Source organism: Argentina silus (assembly GCF_951799395.1).
Source record: "Argentina silus genome assembly, chromosome: X".
Taxonomy (NCBI): domain Eukaryota; kingdom Metazoa; phylum Chordata; class Actinopteri; order Argentiniformes; family Argentinidae; genus Argentina; species Argentina silus.
This window is the reverse complement of record NC_139653.1, coordinates 12,793,246-12,813,373: the sequence shown is the minus strand read 5'-3', so window position 1 is coordinate 12,813,373 and position 20,128 is coordinate 12,793,246.

Sequence of the window (20,128 nt, the reverse complement as noted above, 5' to 3'; positions counted from 1 at the left end):
GGACTGTGTTTAGTATCGCACACAGACACAGTCTCAGAGCAGAGTGCTCCTTTCCATCCAAATGGGCACTGGCAGCTAGGGAGGAAGAATATATTCACAGTGGTGGTTTAACCAACATGTTCATGATTAGTGTTAGTGCTTACATCCCAACACTCGGCCTACTACTACTCAGAAACAGGCGTTGCATTTTTTATTAGCACATTTGGCATCTATTTTAGATATTTTTTTATAATTAAACACACAACTCCTCAATTATCTACTTGTCACTCTGATCCTGTGTACAACGGAAAGACAGTATAGCTCCCCCTGAAGAAGAGTGTCTGACATCCTCAACTATCTACTTGCCATCCATGAGTAATGTGGTTAACACTTGTACTCAGTGTAAAGCGAGTACAAGTGTTTTCGTCATAAAGCCAACCTTCCAGGTAAATTGAGATAATAACATTGATTACCCGGAGGAGGAAGGATGCCCACTAAGCCTTGGTCTGACATGCAACATCGATACATGTTTTCTCAGTTCGACAGACCGAGGGCTCTCTGGAACGGGTACTCACCTTAAGACTCCTCTGCTAGAGCAATATTGTAAAGGCACATTTACAACATCCATTCAATTAACTCAAAACAGTCACATTTAGCTATCTACATTACATTGCAGTTATCATGTCATGTTTTGTTATTACATTGGATCAATGTCTCAATAAAACAGATTAATATTAAAATAAGAAAGGTGTACATACTAAACAGATGATCCAGAGTCCACACATGTCCCTCCGTTCTTGCATTGGACCAGGGTGCAAGGGGTGACTCCACACTGACCCACACTGCGCCCATAGTTGGCATGGCCCTCAGGCTGTCCCAATGCTCGGAACTTCCCGTCTCTTCTTGTCCGAAATTGCAGATCAAATATGCACCCTTTGAAATAACAAATACACCCATTTAAACTTTCTGTAAAAAACTCTTTCATTTCAGTCAAAATTGAACTAACTGGACTAACGTTTATGTTTTCTACCCAAAGAAAATATAAATTTCAAAGGTAGCCAGGTTGCACACACTGAAAAATAAGTGATTAATGCCACATTCTTTGTTATAGTTTTGCAAATCCAGTACAAATGAAGTGTACATTTTTACATGGTGTTTGGGCCTGATAATTACTTTTATGTTGGCTTATTGTAAGCTGTATTTGTACAAATAAAAACACTAAAAATGGGTTACTGAAGCTTGAGTCTGTGAAAAATGAATCATATGCTGTAATTCACTGCATATTTTCATTTATCCATTAAATGGCAAACATTTTTCTAATTTACAGGGATGAATTCTCTGCATAGTGGTTCCATACAACATAACAGGCTTTTGGATTTTCACAAAGCACTTTGTCAAACATTACAGTACAACTTCCTCTTATTATCAAATTCATTCTCTCACCCCTTTTATAATTCATTTTCTGTTTAACAGGACAATATGCACAGAAAATATTTGTTTTGGACAGTACCTGCAGAGCATTAGGCCTACTATAAATACAAGGCCAGCCAGGCAACCATCTCCACACGCAGACCCCCTTCTCTCAGTTGCATTAGTCATTGGAATAAACAGGATGCAGGGGATATGTCATGCTCATTCATGAATATTCATGCCATGATGCCGTCTACTCCCTACACTTGGCAGACTCAAGCGACTGTTGCAGAACTGCAAATATAGGACTGTCGGCAAAGTGAGGCAGATGGATAAAGAGGATGATGAGGATGATTTGTTTTTTTAGCAGAAAAGATAGATTGTGGCTGCCGAGGCAAAACTGAAATATGAAAAACTGAAAATAAATAGTTCTGATTGATTTAGAGACCATGTATATCTTTCACAATAAAAACAACACATCTAACTTCCCATCCTTACAACTACACAAAAAGATGAAGATGAATAGATTAAGATGAATAGACTAGTATTGTATTTAAGGCATATTCTCCATGGACTATATAACATAGTCACCATTTCATCACCAAAACATTGTTGTTTTAAAAAATAAAACTACAAGAAAATAAATAAGATATATTTGGCAGCAGTCTGATAAACAGAGATCTACATCAGGGCAGCTCTGAATGCCTGAGGTGTGTAATAAATAATCTTATCAAAACACAAAGTGCCTTATTTCTTCTCGACATTTGATTACCTGATTAAATTAAGTAACACAGAAAATGTTCCTGGTCGCAGTGCATTCATTGCCACCTTTCCACAGGGGAGAGTCGATGTATTGGTAACTGGCAGTGAAGTGCATTATCTGTGTGTTCACTGCCAGCCATCATGATTAGGGCTCCAGGAAGGTCACACAGATCTGATTAAGCTCTTATGAGTTCTCATTATGTCCTGAGCAGAAAGGTTACAGCTCCATGAGACTTACTAGGGCCTGGACGCTATTTACCAGTGTGGGACGACAACAGACAAACTACAGCTACAGTGCATTGATGCCTTACTGTGGCTGATTTGATTTTCAAATATGTATTTTAGAGAGATTAATGGTAGTCTATTAAACAGAATCAACCAGAGGAGATTGTTTCTGTCACCAAAATTGAAAAAGACTTGTTCACCTTCATTTAAAGTACAACGATATTTTACAATAACAACCATCATGGTAATAGCTGAGGCAATACTGCAACAACTTATGATTATTGTTATTCATAGCTGTTATCATCATTACTGCTATGGCAATATCCTCACACTGCTCTGCACATTAGCAAGCACAATGAACGCTCCCCAGAATACATGCCTTCATTAAGGTCACCTGGGAGCAAATAGAAATGATACTGATTATGACAAAGATAATTTGGATGGTGCCCTTGTCCAACTGACTTATGAGCACTGGAATGGGTTTTCACAGAATGCATAACTTTACAGACATGAAGTGATTAAGGGCACAGCAACAATCAACCTTAGAGCTCTATTCTAACCTCATCTACAGTCCCCCATCCCCACCTCTATGATTAGTACCCTCCCCCTGACTGTCTGCAATAACAAGGAGATACTAGAGAGAAATACTTGTAGCAGTTCTACTGACTATAGTCAGTGGTGGTGAGTTACTTGTAGTAATGTTGCAGTCAATATGATACCTTACCTTGAAAGCCATTTGGAAACCTGGAGCCAACTGGCAGGAGTTCAGGGGTGAACTCATTATACCCACCCACAAAGAACTGGCTGAGGACGTTGAGGCCCACCAGGTATCCTGGGGAAGATCCTGTTCTATTTCTCTGTCCATCAACCTGAAAAAATATGGTGGGAAATTTTAGAATGCACTCTGCCTTGATGGTGCTTTGAAAACAACACTACAATATGACAGCTCTCAATGGACATACACCAGCAAAATGTACACCCACAGAATGAAGAAGAAAAAAATGATAAGGCATAAAATATGACAAAATGCTAGGTTCTGTAACATGACCAGAGGGCTGAGTAAAATGTTAAATATCAAAAGTACCCACAGTTCATGAACTGTCTTTATTTGAGATGTTATTCGAAAGCAAAGCACCTGTAACCACCCTGTTTTTCGAGATCTGCCAAAGTTTACAGTGTGGATAATGTTCCTGCGATTCAGCCGGTCACTGACAATGGTTCCCACACCAGATCCAAGGTTGAACTTGTGCACAATCCTGCCGTACCGAACACCCAGAACCATGAAGTCATCTCCATCGATACCTGGAACATTCCATATGAATTCTCAAAAGTATACAGTATGGCATGCACTGAAACATTCAAACAAAACACAATGGATATATCTGTATGTACAGTATGGGTAATAGACATAATTAACATAATTGTCTCAACGTCAATTTGAGATATTGATCTGTACGTCTTTGTTTATTCCATACATTTAATTTATACAGTAACTGCCTCTCAATGACCTTCATTAATAGAAATTCGGTGATTGTTAAGCTTTAGAATCAACAGCATGGACATGTAAGATGAAGCACACTTGATATGTCCCAGAATGACCATTTTTCAGAACAATTATCATATGAGTGGCTCGTTTTTCATCCTTTTTATTTTTAATATTTGATTTCATCCTCTTTTGTACAGTACTGTTCATTCCCCTGATGACTGCTTCATTATTCATGTTGCTGTCTTCTTTCCCCTCTCCCTTGATGAATCACCCTAAATTGTAATCTCAAGAGAGACCCACTGAAGTGCAGAAGATCCACAACCCTTGTGTTCTTATTCAGCTGTCTATCTTTGATTAAACATTTTGGGTCTGATGACATGGCAGTTAGCAGCTAGAAAAGCTGACCTCAGAGAAAGGAAAGCCCTACAGTATGTCCCTAGATGGCTGACAGCTTCATAGTGTCACTATGTCTCAAAGACCATTACATGCAATTAATATAAATGGATGTGAGTTGTATGTATCACCTATTCATTTACTGACAGGTATTGCTGCTCCTTTCTCCTTGCTGAAAAGCCACTTTGTGTGGAAAACAATAGTTTGGATAGGAATTGAATTAATTGCAGGCTTTGCTGGGTGATGCATCAATGGAAACAGTGTTATATTCTACCAAGGCAAGCCCTTGGGGAATGCTCTTTATTAGAAGATATAACTGAGAGTAAAGTGGAATCTGTCGCTTTGAAAATCTATTAGAAAGGCACATTACCATACACACAACAGGATAAATCTCAAAATGGCAATGGAAACCCTTATAGCAGCTGTAATGAAGCATGACAATTGGATCGCATACCCACGAGACCTCCCCAAGTTATTTCCCTCTTGTAAGATAATCTTGCCAGTCATTTTACACCTCTCTGTAGGTGTCAAGATTGCTCCTTACCTTGTCCTTTCTGTCCAGAGAAGAGGATGAGGTTGTCCTTCATGGCCGATGCATTGTTGGCGAATGTGAGCTTTAATTGGAACTCATAGAAGACACTGAGACTGGGGATAGAGGAGTAAGCCATGAAGGACGTGTGGCCAAACTTATCGTTCCCGCTGAATCTGGGTCGGGTGATATTGATGGCTACAGAGAAAAAACAAAACACAAACACCATTATAGTCTCCCAAAAAAGGTGAACAAAATAATAATTCAAATGATGTATAATGTTATCCTTTACACACACACACACACACACACACACACACACACACGCGCACACACACACACACACACACGCGCACACACACACACACACGCACACGCACACACACACACACACGCACACACACACACACACACACACACACACACACATACTGTATACACTTAATGTGGAAAATACTTGGGTAAAATAGAAATGTACTGTAGGTCATATCTTACACTGACTGACCATCAATACAAACATCAATATTCCTTAACTGTTTCTTTATTCCAACCTGCAGTAGAGAGAATGCCACAAGATGGAGCTATTGATACATGCTTTAGCACGAGGAGGGATCGCCTTCTCTTTTTTTGCTCAATGATAGAGGAATGATGTCCTGTTTTCACTCTCTCATTCCCATTTTCTTTTCATTAGTAGCTGCTAAGGAAGGGTTTTGGCAGGCAAGCAATGTTTCATACATAATATTCAATGGGGTAGGACAATAATCCTGGTGATTATCAATTACAATCAACAGTTTACTAGTCCAAAATGCATCGTTGATTCAATAATGCTTTCCCTTGTATTCCATCTTAGCATACTGATCCACTTGATTTTACATGGGAGACTCAATGTAAATCTCCCAGCTTCCTCAAAACAACACACTAGCATATCTTTGCACACCAATGCAGACCTCATGCACAAATCTTCTCTACAACATTGCAAACAACTTGCTTATTTCTATCCCCAGGCCATGGCTGTATACAGTTGTTTTAAGATCCTCTAAATTATGTATGCTTGTGGAAATTGTGCAGGTAGTATTTTTGTGATAGTATATGCACAGTGCTTATTGAATGGCTTCACCACTTTTTAGCAATAGGATAATTCAGAGCTCAAGTCAGTCTGAACTGATCAGCTAGCTAGATGATCTCTGTACTCCCGAGACACGATTCAGCTTTCAACTGTTTCTGCTCCACTTCTCCTTTCAGGCCAGACCATCACTTCATTATATCAACGTGCTTTAACCTCTTCATGAAATACGGTTTGAATAAAAGCTAACACTGTTGTTAGGCTAACCAGTGTGCTGTGGTGTTAACAGTTGGCTTATAATATAATAAAGTCGCTTTTAAACTGACTGATGCAGCACATTTTTACGCACATGTGCGGAATCCGAAACGCAATGCAAACTCGTGCAGTTGCCGAGTCGCAATGGTGCGCACCGCATTCCATTGAAACCATTGGACTTCCGCCGGACCTCAACCGCATTGCTCAGTCTATGTGCATGTGGCATGATGAGGTTTGGTTTGGTTATCTGTTGTTATCTGACAAATGCTGGAGAGTTTGCAATTTTCATATCTACAAACTTAGCCGCATTGAACAAAAAAACCCAACTATGTGCTACTTTGTTGACTTGCGAAAATGTATTCCTCAAAGAAATACCAAATGATTTTGCGCAAACCACCGGACATCAACGGGAAGTCTATATGCATGTGGTGTCAGTGAAGGTGTGTTTCCAAAGCAAATGATCTGGGTTGGCTAAAATGTTATAGCAACCATATCAGTCCTGATGCATTATGTGTACATAATGCTGCTGCATACTCCCATTGTTGAGCACTTGAATGGTACGTGTGAAACCTGAACGACAACATTCATAGAATCATGTTTGTACTAAATAATGTTGTTTTGGCTATAATTCATTCAGATAAGTTATTGGAATGTATTTGAGTTGAAAATGACATTTTGCACAATAACATTTTGCACATAAAAATGCTCATAAAAACATTGGTAGTAGATAGCTGCAGCATTTCTCTTTTTGCACATGCAGACAAGATGTTTGTGACTCACTGGAATGGAATATTGATATACAGAGCATCTTTGAACAGTCATTTCAATGTACAACAAAAAAATATAAATATAAATAAACAATGTGCTCCTCTTGTTTTATTGTACGTAATGTGTAAATAGTATATGGGTGTTAAACTCAAACCTACCATTTCATGGTACAGGTGTCTGCTTCAACAGAAGCAATCATTGAATGCGTGGGATGTAGATTTCTAAAGTTATTTAGCCCTATGTACGACTACTGACCTTTTTTATGCTCATGCCAGAAGAGGTTAAATAATTTGTGAAGCATTTACAATATGTATGCTTTATAAAGGATTAATGCCCAAACTAATAAGGCAGGACAATGTGTCATCATTACCATAAAAACACACAATATTAGCATCACAAGTAAAATAATGGATACAATATAGAGGAAATAAATTCCATACTGTAGATACAAACAACAAATACTGTACAATACAAGCAATAAATCCTATCCCCCATCAAGGATCTCAGATGAAGAAAAAGAAAAGTAAACAGTGTTGTTTGGACACTCCCCTATTGACTGTTGTAGAAGACTTTGGTTTTCTATTTGTTTTCTCTGACATCCTGTATGATAGTGCTGAGGAGTAGACAGCCTCCACTCAGACTGCCTCAGGCATCGAACATCTCTCTTTATGCTTGTGTTGGTGTGAACTGACGGTGGTTGTGCCGGTGAGTAAATAGACCATTAAAATTTAACATGACCTCCAGTCTATACAGTAAGCCCTACAGTTGACATATTGGATGTGTGTATTACCTATATGTGTTGTAAACACAAAGTTTGAACACAAATCGATATAATACCAGAAGCAGGATGTTGTAATTTTGAGTTTATGAGTTGAAACTGTTGTCTGGCATTGACTCATGTAGGTATACTGTAGAACAAAATACAGTGCTCTGAGAGAGGACGGACCTTAAACTCCAAAACCAACATTTTCACAAGGGCCTAGACGACTGTTCTCCCCGTAGAATGCATGTCAAACACAGTAAAATACCTAGACTGCAATTCAATCATATCTGCGCAGTGGAAGATAAATACATTATAAAAAATGGTATAACTACGTACATTTTTCGGCAATATGTTTTTTTAATCTGGCCCCCTGATTTCATGACCAACTGTAGGTCTTGTCATGGCAACATCTATCTAGTTCATTAAATCCATTGACAATGAATTGTATTAAATCCATGCACAGTGTAACAGTGTAAAAGGATTTCCAACTGAAAATGGCAATATAATCCAAAAAAGATGACATTCAGCATCATGAGGGAACAGAGAGGCTAGTATTATCTGCAGATAGATTTGTGTAGCAGGAGTAAATCTTTCCAGCATGGACAGAATACCTGAACAGCTGTGCCACTACTGAGTGATTGGACTGGGTCACAGACAGTAGAGAGAGTGGGATGCTTGGGTAACATCAGTTATGCAAATATATTTTGGTTATTCACTATATTTGAACTGGCAAACCTATTGGGACCACACGCACACATTGTTATACATAGGAAACCATGAGCAGGAATTAAACATAATGGAATTCAAGGAGAGGTTACCTGGAAGGACATAAAGAGCAAGCTCTATCACTGGTTGCCATAACAGGGGTGAAAGGTCCATATGAATGTGAGTGAATGCGTGCTTAAAAGACAGATAGAAAATCCATCTAATATTCTTAGGTGTTGCATTGCAACTCTTTATTTTACAGCCCGGTATTAAGCAGGTACATACCTATGAAGAATTAGGTAAGTAACATGTGGCACCATATACAATAGTTACCACATATAGTTTCTTAGTAAATATTGGGCAAAAACCAGCTGAAGAGAGGTGTAAAATAAAAAAGGTTACATACTGTTTTCCTTATTTATTTTGTAAACCTTCAGCTTCAAGAGCCCTTCATATTCCAAGGGAGCACAGAGCAAACAGGAACAGCACAATATACAAAAAGATAAACAATAAATCATTAAAATAATCTTTCAGAACTAAATCAGATTTTTGAAGAAGCCAAAAATGTGTGGATCTCACTTAGGCCTACCTTACTGCACGTGCTAAATGCCATGTAGCGAAATAGGTAAGCCATTTGGAGTGCGGCACATCCAAACCTGCAGAAAACGCTGAGAGGTAAGGAGACCTGGGAGGTGATCCATATTGACTCTGATGTTATCTGATGTTATCAGGATTTAAATTCAAATGTCAGCCACACTCAGTGTGACACTGGGAGATTAGAGGACTCCATTTGGCATCAGGGTGCTCAGAGTCTGACAGGGGACGTCTGGCATGGCTGTGTGCCTCCAGTGCCAAGTGTTCTACCAATCATCCCTCTAGTTAGATTAGGCCAAAAGTAGAAAATTGGAGAACCCCAGTCACAAAGCCTGGAAACATAAGACATTTATCGTGCTGGTACGGTATATACTGTAGCTTTTCAGTGCCACAGAGTAAAAAATACTGCAGGGCTGATCAAGTCAATAGGCACATTCAATCAGTTACAGCACTATACTAAACACCATTTTGGTTGTTGATATTGGTACTACTTTGCCTCTGATTAAGATGCCATAGACACAATGACAGAATGGCAATTGTCCTAATGTTGGATGAACAGATCATTACTCTCATTTTGGGAGGTGTGGCTCAAACTGCTAGTGGGCTTCAAAGTTGGTGGATTGTTAAAAGCATTGCTTGGTAACCAACAGTGATTTGCTGCAGTATCCATTTTATCACCATCCTCATTATTTACTGTAGCAACAGTATGGCATCGTAATAAAGTAGAAGTAGGCTAGTGTTGGAGGTACAGTACTGTAGTATTAGTGCCACAAGAAACAGTGCTACTACAACTTGTTGTTGTATTTAAACTAGTGATGACAGAGGAACCAGTTAGGACCATTGATTTCAACCCATTAAAAAACATTCTCAATATTCTATTATATCCTGAATCCAGTCTAATTTAACTACACAGAGATAGGACCCAGAGTTGCCAGTTCTCGCATCAGATAGGCTATAAATGTATTGGCTCTAAGGCTATGACTCCTTGGAATCATGGATGAACATTTACACTTTCAACATTAGACTGATTAAATACTTTTTATATATATATATTTTTGCTCATCATAAATGCACTGCTTACTGCACCATAGTCCTTGACTGTAGGTTATGACTTACTGAAGGTGACAACTTGTAAAACTAAAACACCAAACCAGCTATTTAGAAAACAGCCTTTTAAGAAATTATTGAAAAGGCTTTTGGAATACCCAGCCAAGTATATACACTGGTAAAATATTGATTACAGTATCACCCTAATGTTAAAATCCATACACAGAGGAAGACACAAGCCTGCTTTTTCCAGCATGATTTCCATTTCATTAACTCCTCTCCTTCATGTTGTTGTTCACTATCTCTCGCCTGCTGCCACATCCCCTCTTCAAGAAGCTATGGGGAGTACACTCTATGGGCTGGTTTCCCAGACACAGATTAAGTCTAATCCTAGATTAAAAAGCATCCTAAATGTAGATTTTCCATTGAAAGTATAATGTAGTCCAGGACTATATTTAATCGGCGTCCAGAAAACCGCCAGTAGGCATGTGTGGGTCTTACCTTCATCACACAGGAGGCCTTGTCGTCCATAGGGGCAGAGGCACACAGCCTCCAGTGGAGACTTGGGGATGCAGGTGGCACCATGACCACATGGGCTATACTCACAGGCAGTGAACTGGCACAGTCTGCCAGTGTGGAGCGGAGGACATTCACAGAACCAGTCCTCTGCATCACTAAACACACAGACACACAGGGAGAGATCATTAGGACAGAGGTGAAATGGACTCTGATGGAGCCAGTGATGGGACCACAGGGGCAGGCAGGGAGAGCAGAAATTATCAAAGAATCAACACCATAATGGATGCAAACACCATGTAATATCTGTATCAGCCCACTTGGAATACATTTGATATATTTGAGATCTGTAAGAAATCATTGATTGCAGATGGGGAAAATGGACAAGCATTATATTATAGATTTGTTCAAATAACTACTGCAGATTCAACACAGGCCCAGACTGTTTTTCTTCCGAAAATGTAAACACATCGGTGCTCTCTGTCAATCCAGATAATAACTTGCAGCAAACCAATGATTGGGAGTGTTTGAGCAAACATATGGCGAAAAAGCCTACATGAGAATTCCTATCCCCTTCTTCCTCAATTCATATTCCTGTGCTTTATCTCTTGGTGAGGAGTGGAGGGTTGGCCAGCATGATAAGTAATATTCAGACAGGGACTTCATAAGTTGCTCTAAGATGCACACATTTTTCAAAGGTATAATATCAGATACAGGAAGTATTGGTGGGGTTTCAAATCTATAAATTAATAATATGCTTTGAGCAGCAGCACTGCGGGATGCATTTTGCTCCTCCAGAAACTAGCTTCTAGAAATGAAATATTTACATTCTGTCGCTGGAATTTAGAACTGTCGGAAATGACTGCCAGGAAGGAAAAAATAGTCAAGTCCGTTTTCACCAGAAATGTCACACTATTAATAGCAGTAAATATACTTAATGTTAGTGTGTGAATGACCTGCTAATGTATCTGATACAAAACATATAAAGAGGCCCAAATAGTGCACAGTTTTTCAAATGATAGCTGATGACATGTTAATATTTTATTAAAGATTATGTTATACATAATGTATTATTATTATAATTATTATTATTAATATTTAAGATGTATGTTATACAAGGCAATATTTTTTTTCCTGGAAGAAGTTTTAGGTGTGAACTGTTTGTGGCTTTTATAGATGGCTGTTCAGGATCAAGTAACAATCGCTCTGAATGCAAATAAAGCACATTCATATAACTGGTACTTGAAAACCCCCCTCATGTTGTGCTCCAAATGAACACATGAAACAAAATCCTGCACACGCAACTGCTGCTCCCAAGTGCTCTAATTACTGTAAGGTTACTCCACATCCTTTCGACTGCAATAGCCTTTGTCAGGTGACACTACCAGCACATATATACCTGCTCATGTGCATAGTATTCAATCAACATTTGTTAATTGTAAACAGCTGTTGACAGTTTTTCACACTGTTTGTTGGCTGAAAATGCTGAGGGGAAAGTTTGGCTTTCTACTGACCTTGGAAGTCTTCAGAAAAATGTTCCATACATTTCTGAAGGGGTCGAAAGGTTGAAAAAGGTGTAGCCTAGAACGCCAACTTGAAGATTTCACATTTTGTAAATTCAATGTCTCCGAACCAATCAAATAAATCTAAGGCCCACGCAGTCCATTTTACAAAAATATTCAATTGTTTATGCAAACTGGTGTTAAAAAGGGCTAGGCCACACCCACACACATGATGAGTATTGTGTGTCAGCTGACGCCACACAAGTAAGATGACGTCAGTGTGTGCGCTGGCCAACAGAATTAGGAATAGCTACCAAAAAATCCACAATAATTCAATTGCACACATCAGACACACTTAAACACAATTTGCACTTCAGAGGGATACATTACAGTGTAATGCCAATAACACAACAACGTTCGTCTGCACTGCTCTGCCCATTCACAATCGTCATATTAATCTCATCAATCTCACAATCATCATATTAACGACAAATAATGACCAGCTCCTTGTTGGATGCACCACTGTTATCATCTGACAGGTTGTCAATTGATCTAAGGCTTGATACTGACAGTTAATTAGCATGATACTGTAGAGTCAGAATGTCTTTAATAAGATCATCAGGGTAATGAGTTTTGTCAGGCTTCTGTTTATCTCAGATAGAGCTACAGTCTCTTTGTCTGTTATTCTGCTTCTGCTTCAACACAGACAGAAGACTATGTATGTCATCAAGATTGAAAGCATAGCTAGGAGATTGGCCACACATTTCCATAGTATAGTTGGGAAGAGCAACAGCAAAAGCAGCACTAAAATACACATTCAAGGCATTCTTCACAGATAACTCATCAGAGACAAATACAATTGAATGGTTGTTATATAGGCTATCATGAGGAGTCTATGAGAATAATGTAATGTATGATATTTTAGTCACAGATCAAATGTTATGACTTAATGGCCACTTTTTTAAAAACAAGAAACAAGATGGAAGTACTCTTGCATTTGTTTTGCTGGTGGCCAGTTATTACAGGATTTACAATTAGGGAAGGATTAGAGCAGGGATGGGACAGGGTTGACAGACACTTGAGTTCTTAATGGCTGCTTTAATCAAAAGCTTGATTACATTACATATGTGTAGTAACAAAAGGGTATTTCAATGTTGCCAGAGGCAATCATTTAATTACAAAGTGTGTTTATGTTTGTAGATTGTTGTGAATAAGTAAATCAAATACACATATCTGTGTGAACAAAAATAAATACCATTCAAGGAGTGCAATGCTACTGCACATACAAATGCATAGGATTAATTATTAAAAGGAAGGCAACATTTTTAATCTGTTGAGTACCACATAAACTAATTAATAATTGATCAGCTTGCTCATGATATCTCAGTTGTGCTCTCTGGCTTGAAACAATAAGCTGTGTGGCCTCATACATTTTTCAAGTCTTGGCCCTTGCAGGCTATTTATACTTCTCTTTTTCAAGTGCAATTTAGTATTCTAATGCAACTTTAAATTAGCCATTGATGGGATTTTGTTGTGTAGCCATTGGTTTCAGTTCTAGGAATGAGAGAGGCAATCTAACCCTTTACTGGAGGGAAAGTGATTGCTGGATTCATACAGACCTTAGCGCCATGTAATAAAAATACACTATTCTAGGAGTTCATTTCAAAGCAACAAGAACATAATCATTTATATAGAGAAGTGGCCTGTAGAAGGCCAAACCACTTGTGCAACAGAGTTTATATACACTCACCGGCCACTTTATTAGGTACACCTGTTCAACTGCTCGTTAACGCAAATATCTAATGGTGTGGGGGATATTTTCTTGGCATACTTTGGGCTCCTTAGTACCAATTGAGCATTGTTTAAACGCCACAGCCTACCTGAGTATTGTTGCTGACCATGTCCATCCCTTTATGACCACAGTGTACCCATCTTCTGATGGCTACTTCCAGCAGGATAATGCACCATGCCACAAAGCTCACATTGTCTCAAACTGGTTTCTTGAACATGACAATGAGTTCACTGTAATCTAATGGCCTCCACAGTCACCAGATTTCAATCCAATAGAGCACCTTTGGGATGTGGTGGAACGGGAGATTCACATCATGGATGTGCAACCCACAAATCTGCAGCAATGATGCTATCATGTCAATATGGACCAAAATCTCTGAGGATGTTTCCAGCACCTTGTTGAATCTATGCCACAAAGAATTAAGGCAGTTCTGAAGGCAAAAGGGGGTCCAACCCGGTACTAGCAAGGTGTACCTAATAAAGTGGCCGGTGAGTGTATATACAGTATATATATATATTGTTTGTGAGCTAGCCTATTATTGATTAAATTCACTGTCACAATCATAACTATATCTTCATTGAAAAGACATGTGGGAAGAGCAACAGCAATAGACTGCATATTCATTCAGAATGTACATTTTCCTTGAGAACTAAATAAATACATAAGCTCATCATTACAGACTGAGCAGATTTATCTACAGTATATTGCCCTGATGTCTGCCTCACCCATCCTCACACATTATTCCCTCTGTGTTACAGCAGTGTACTACCTAGTCTCACTAAGTCAGACTCTCCATAAATGGAAAGTAAGACCAAAGCCTCTTTAAAGGAAGCAGGTTCACTCTGCTGTCACCTTGGTGACGCCTCTTAGGGCACTTATTTTGAATAGGTCATTTAGACAGGTCGTCTGTGGGAGGACATAAACTCCACAAAAACTCCACTCACACCAAGATTAGCAACTTTTCCTTTCAGTTTTTCATATTACTGAAATCTGTAGAAACATTTTGTGCAGCCATTTCATTGTTAAAGTATTGATTGTCCTAGCCTTTCTAGCCTCCCACTCAAGGCAGTGCTAGGGAAACAGCGCAAGAAAGACCTGGTCCTAGCAATGCAAACCTAGCAATTACAACTGTCAGTAACTGTGTGGTAATTGATCAGAAATGTATCCCCATGTGCGACGAGCACCATCTTCCCTGTCTCACGCAAAAAAACAATAGTAAATCAAGGGAGTGGCATATCTCTAGTATATACAATCTCTGGAGAGATTGACAGCGAACCATAATGCATGTGGGGCTGGGGGTCATCCATCATGAAGTGTACCAGCACCGCAGATTCGATTCTAAGGTGAATTCTAAGAGGTGTTTGTTCATGGATGTCTTGTATGGGAACAACCATGTTAATGTATATTTTCAATCACCCCACACATTGGTGAATTGTCAGTACTTGTCCTGTGCACCCCTTAGACTATGAATGAATTATATACCCATAAACTAAAGTGATGGTCAATTTTGGATTCACAACATTTACATGAAGCATCATTACCGTGTTGTGTAGATCTGCTGCATTCATAACCTCTTTCTGTATGCTCTATAAATGATTGTCATACCCCCAAACAAAAATTATGGTAGTCTTGTTCATTCATGACAAAATGGATTATTCACTTGCCATAAAGCACTACTAGTACTAGTTTCTTACAGTTCTCCCAGTCAAGTACTACACAGAATACATCTGAGGGCCATGAATTAAACAACTTTAATTGCTTAGAGATAAAAGTGTGGACATGTACAGTAGGCTACAAATAAATGCACAGACTCATTAATTTAACAAAGATCTTCTCTTACATTCACAACGAGGAGCCACAGAGAGAAAAAATGAGCAAGAGCTTGTCCCAAGGGACCAGATAATACCCTATTTCAAGGGAAGCCAACCACGAAAAGAGTGGAGGCTAGAATCTCAATTCATCCTTTCACACAAAGATATAATTCAACCGCTCTGTCAAACTGAGCTCCAAACTCTGATATAAAGTACTGTATGTCATGTCTGTCCATGATGAATTATTGACTGTTTAGCTCACTAAACAGGGTGGCTACATTATATCAAGCAAGTTCATGCTCAGGCCTATCAGTTATCCCCCTGCCGAGGCACACCCACTACCCCATAGAGCTGGTTTTATCTCCAGGCTCTAGGCTACTCCATGTCATCTGTTCCAAAGTGAGGAGTGGTGGGGAAATAATGGGACTCCTCCTTGGATAAGTTATTAAGGAGGAGCTTTTCTAATAAACTAAAGGTTCTATATTGTCTTCACATCTGTTGGCCACATCTCACATAATGATGTCATCTCTGCTGATCACTCCCTCTACATTCGAGGCACGATGCAAAATCACACATTTTCATGTGGGTCCCTTGAGTGTGGAATATTTCTAAATACAACAAACAGAATTTGTGGATGACCAAATCTGTATAATTGTATCTATTTGTATATTGTACAGTTCTTTTGAGCATGCATGTCCTCCAAAATTCAAAGACATTCTGAAGTATACTTTTGGGACCACATCACAACATAGGCATTGTGATTATTATCTTGGTTTATGTTTGATAATAATAATAATTTCTATAAACTTTTGCTTTTAAAGTAAAGATTATACTTAATAACACATTTTTTTTGCTTTGTACATAGACAATTTAATTCTTGGACTCAAATTCAACACTAACAATCAAAATGATTGCAATAAGTAATTTGTGACAGGCTCTAGGTTACAGGATGATGACATAAAGAAATGAGCAATGAAATCACCAACATTAAAGCGAAGAGCAAATCTCTCATCCATCTGATATTATGCCAGAGCAATCCAGGCCAATTGACTGAATTAATATTTCACTGTGAACTTTTGCTATGGGGATCAAGAGGTCATTGCACCATGGCATATTAATAACACTGATAATTACATATTACTTCCTCCATTGCATATGGCAGGCTAATGTGACCACAAATGAACACGACTTCTTAATTTGCATCCTAGGAGCAATTAGCCTCAAGATATCCATTATCCACTATTTTCCCACCTTTTATGGTTGTCAGAAGACAGTAGACTAAAACATAACCTAAGATGTTTACTGAATAACTAATAGAGAAATAGCATTAACATTGAACAACGACATGACCGCCTCAATGGTGACAAGCTGTGCAAGATGTGATTGGTAGGAGGGGTTGGTCAATATTGATCAGACTCCTTGATCTAACGTACAGACTAAGGGAGAGATAATCCATTCCTTTTCGTTTGTAGAGCACTGCAATAACACTGCACCAGACCATATAAGATAGCAATGATATCCATTTCATTACTTTTTAAAACAACATCAATGTTTTTGAAATACCATCTTTGAGAACTGAAAGGAAAATAATGAATTATTTCACACTATGTAATGTGCAGCTAATGGTCTCAGATACTTTAATCTCCTTCAATTGATTAGCAGTAATGGACTCTTAACTACAGTACAGGTACATCAAGACTAATTGCAATGTGAAAGGCTTGACACTTTTAAAAGGCCATAACATGGTGCATTGATACCAAGTTACACAGACTTTGAGCAACTGTGTTTTTAAAAGCAGATTTTCAGTTAAGATATTATGTCTATGCACAAGCATTGATGGGTTTTGTGCATGCAGCATACCACAGTTATCTGGTCATCCCTTTTAGTTTTTATTCTTGACACAGAAGCAGGTATGACTGAGCCATGGTAACATCCCAAAAACACAATGGGGGACAGGGGAACTCACGTTATGCTTTCTGTGGATTAGATCCATTATAGTGATATTGCTTTCACACTGTACCCTTAAAAACTGGATGGGGTGATACCTAAATTAGTGGCCAGTGATGTCATCCACAGTGTCCGGTAAAATGCAACAAATGTGTGCATATAGTGCAAAACTGTTTCCAGCTAAGGACAAAAAGTGAAATGTGGAGGGGAGGTGTAGTGTACCTGTTTCATACCTGACACAGGTGCCTCCATTTTGACAGGGAAGGTGCTGGCAGACAGGAGGGTCACAGTTGTGGATGTTCCTCCCGCTCACCGCCTCACCTACTATATATATCTCCTTGGTGTTCACTTGCATCTCTCTGATGCACCCGACAAACCCCTTCACTTCCTGTGTGCTGTCATGTAGTTCCCAATAGGACGGAATGTCCCCTAGGAATATGGGTCCAAAATATACCTGCAAAGTGTAGGACACATGAAACCCAGTTACAAACAGTGCATGTACTATAATATACCTTCTTATTATGTTCCTTTCTATACAAATGAGCAGACTTATTTTCCCCTTAAAGGTCCAACAAGTAGATTTGAGCTTTAAAATAGTGCTAAATTGCCATGATAAATCAAAACATTTAAAATTAAAGTGTTTTCAAGAAAACCAAGCAAACCTGACAGCCTACTCTAATAATCAATCTAACTAATCAATTTAACACATCAGGCATAATTGTAGAGTAATTGCTGTATCAATAACATTGCAATTCAAGTTTGTTGGAAATCATGGCTGAATTACTAGATAAATTTGCTTAAGGGTCAGTACTACAGGTAATTTACAGTAGGTCTGTCCATAGTCACAGTTACTGCTATAATGCAACATGTACAGTATCTACTGTAAAGAAAAATACCAAAAAGCAAAGCAATACAAAACCTAGACAATGGCTGCACATGAGGGGACTTGTCTCAGATAACTCAGTTTACCTCTGACACAGGGTGGGACAAGTATTCCTCCTGATGTTTAACAGTTCCGTTATCTACCACTATTTCAATCATACATGACCCCCCATCTCCACCAAATGGCAGACGATATCTGTAAAGAGAGAGAGAGAGAGAGAGAGAGAGAGAGAGGTGGGACATTGCATAAGAATATGGTATTCACAATAAATCCATTTAAGCATAGAAATTATGCAGACTGGGACAGAGGAGAGAGATCCTGGTAATGGAGCTAGCGTGACTGCTGACACTGTATGTCACATACTGTACAGCCTGCCGTTTCATAACCATAGAGATGGACACAATTCCTGGACAGGAATTTTCCCAATCATTACATTATACAACCAGTCTTTAGCCTACCTGCAGGTTTTTTTTCTCTCTTTTTTTTGTCTTGGGCTCCCTGCCATATTGGTTTTGTATGTTATGGACATTTAAACTCCAGGCAGGGAACTATACAGAGTGGAGCCATTGAATTACCCCAGCTTTCTTTTTTTTTTTTTTTACAATATATTTATTGTGGTTCTACTATCACAAGTCATACATGATAACCCCCCAACACAGGATAACCCCCCCCAACACACACATAACCCCCCAACACACACATAACCCCTCAACACACACATATTCATGAAAGTATAAGAATAACAGTACGGTACAAAAGAAAAGACAAAGAAAAAAAGAGAAAACATAAATAACTGAAAATGACAATAAAGAAAAGACAGGAAATTAGTAAATGATGAGGTTAATTTGTGACACATTAACTCCTCACTTTTCCAGCATATGGCATATGCATTTGTTAGCAGCAATGCGAGTGAGCCTGATGAAGTGATTCATCCCCCTCTTGGAGAGACTGTAATCTCAACATGTAAGATTTCTTCAATGATTCCAATGATAGATTCCCAGTATTGATCCAGTTATTTACACTTCCAAAACATATGTAATAGTGAACCTGTTTCTGTCTTACACCTGGGGCAATACTCAGAGCAATCATCGTTGAAACTATTTAACCTTTCAGGGGTATAATGGATCCTGTGAATAAGATTAAACTGCAGAAGCTGAGCCCTCTCACATAACAAATTCCATTTATCCTCCTCAAATACACACTATAGGTCATATTCCAATTTAGCCTTAACTTTTAGAGTGTTCAGGCACATCATTTGAGCACATGCATAAGACACAAAACCCAAGTCCAAACTTATTGCACATCATATCATACGTTTGAATGCCATTGTTGTAACAAATTTGAGTAATACCATCCCTCAAAGCTCCAGGTAAGGCAGGGTTATAATGAAATGGAGTGGACTCATAAATTGGTCGAGAACAGTTAAATTTTTTCCTAACTTCAGACCATACTTTACCTGTATGCCTGATGATTGGGTTATCTGTTCCATTTCTAGTGTGGTAAAGATTGATAAAAGGGACACTGGCCAATTTTACCTACACTGTGAGAAATTGTTCTAATTGCTTCCATGCTGGTGGGTTTTCCAAATGGCCCTCTACTGGGCAGCCCAATAATAAAGCTGGAAGTCTGGCAAATTCAGACCCCCTTGCTCTGGAGCATTGCAAAGTGACTTTAATCTAATTCTGGCTACCTTCCCAT